The sequence below is a fragment of the Corvus brachyrhynchos genome, unplaced genomic scaffold (genome assembly GCF_000691975.1).
Source record: "Corvus brachyrhynchos isolate BGI_N302 unplaced genomic scaffold, ASM69197v1 scaffold442, whole genome shotgun sequence".
In the NCBI taxonomy this organism is placed as follows: domain Eukaryota; kingdom Metazoa; phylum Chordata; class Aves; order Passeriformes; family Corvidae; genus Corvus; species Corvus brachyrhynchos.
This window is the reverse complement of record NW_008236443.1, coordinates 135,954-137,819: the sequence shown is the minus strand read 5'-3', so window position 1 is coordinate 137,819 and position 1,866 is coordinate 135,954. Positions and strand designations below refer to the sequence as shown.

At 56.6% G+C, this 1,866-nt stretch overlaps 1 long non-coding RNA gene across 1 annotated transcript in view; it reads right to left on the bottom strand.

Moving 5' to 3' along the window:
• Positions 1-1,666, bottom strand: part of LOC108444611 — a 2,904-nt gene extending 1,238 nt beyond the window's left edge. The window contains exon 1 of the long non-coding RNA XR_001859250.1: positions 1,516-1,666. This is a non-coding gene — a long non-coding RNA (uncharacterized LOC108444611). The remainder of the gene's footprint in view (positions 1-1,515) is intronic.
• Positions 1,667-1,866: the final 200 nt, after the last annotated feature.

Here is a 1,866-nt window from a genome sequence, read left to right as displayed (position 1 = left end):
TTCCCCTACAAATCCATCTTCTTCCCTGCAAAACCTTTTCTTCCCTACCACCCCACTTTTTCTCCTACAATTTTGCGACGACCCCGGTGTTTTTCCGTGGCCGAGGGCCCCGCGCCGGCCGCCAGCGCGGGTCTGTAGCGGGGTCTGTGCGGGATTTGGGGGAAAACGGGGGATAACTGGGGAGCATTCCCTAAAAACGGGGGATGATAAGGGAATATTCCCTAAAATTAGGGGGAAATAAAGGAGTATTCCCTAAGAACGGGATAACAAGGGAATATTCCCTAAATCAGGGGATAAGAGATAGGATTAGAGCACAGGGGCGGAGCGCGGGTCTGTAGCGGGGTCTGTGCGGGATTTGGGGGAAAACGGGGGATAACTGGGGAGCATTCCCTAAAAACGGGGGATGATAAGGGAATATTCCCTAAAATTAGGGGGAAATAAAGGAGTATTCCCTAAGAACGGGATAACAAGGGAATATTCCCTAAATCAGGGGATAAGAGATAGGATTAGAGCACAGGGGCGGTTTTGGCCTCGGGAGCGGCTGCAGCGGCAGCGGGGCCAGGGCGGCTCCATGACGGGGTTTGTGGCACTGGGAAGGGGGAAAGGGGGAAAAGCAGGGAATTGCAAGGGAAAATTCCCTAAAAGCAGGGAATTGCAAGGGAACATTCTCTAAGAGCAGGGAATTGCAAGGGAACATTCCCTAAAAGCAGGGAATGGGAGGGTGACAGTGGGGATCAGAGGAGGTTTGGGCAGCGCTGAGGTGACGCCGGAGCGTTGAAGGGGAAATGGGATTTTCCATCCCTCGGGGCCTTGTTGTTGTTGTGTTTTTAAGGATAAATCCTCCCAGCTCCCCCGGGATTTTTCCGGGTCGAATTCCGGCCAGGAGAGGCCCCTCAGGGTGTCCCAGCCCGCGACAAACCCATCCCCAAATCCCTCACGAACTGCTCTGTTCTTGCCGGCGGCGCTGGATTGGATCCGCCGACAGGGGACAGATGGAATTTTTTCCCTGAAAATTTGTGATAAGGGTGAAAAGCTCCAGAACTTCCCACTTGCTGATTTAACAGGGAGCGTTCCGAACGGTGGCCCCAAACCTGTTCCATTCCTTTTGCCGTCCCACTGAGGCGTCTCCCAAGGCTGGACATGTTAATGGCACCAAAAATTCCCGGTTTTGCCTCATTTCTGCCCACAGCTGGAAAACCCGGCCCAGATCCGACGTCTGAACTCAGAGCTCACGGCTAAAACAGGGGAAACCCCAACTTCCTTCCCCCTCCGGCCGAAATCTCCGTTGGTTTCTGCTCCAGCTGGTGCTGGGTGGGGCCGGACAACGCGGGGCCGAGGGGAGACGGGGTCAGAATGAGAAAATCCCTTTTGGGCTGAAAACGCCTCTTCCCAGCACTCTGCTCTCCCGACCTCTACCTCCACACCCCGATTCCTCCCTACAAACACAAATCCTTTGGACTCCCCTGCTTTTCCTCCCTCTTGCTGCCGAGGCCCCGAGCGCCTGGATTTCATTACCTGCTAGTTTGGGTATCGATAACGCGGCCAGCGGAGAGCGGGGGAGCGTCTGGAATTCATTTCCCGGCCCGTGCCGACGGCCAGGATGCTCCGTTGACGTGTCAGAACTCGGCTTTGAGCGTTTTTCCCCTTCTCTGTTGGTTTGCAGGTTGTCCTGAGGCCGGGAAGGCGCTGCCAGCTCGGGCTGGGCTGCGTTGGCCGAGATGTCCACCAAGGTGCCGATCTACCTGAAGAGGGGCAGCCGGAAGGGCAAGAAGGAGAAGCTGCGGGACATCCTCTCCTCGGACATGATCAGCCCGCCCCTGGGCGACTTCCGCCACACGATCCACATCGGCAGCGGCGGCGGGGGCG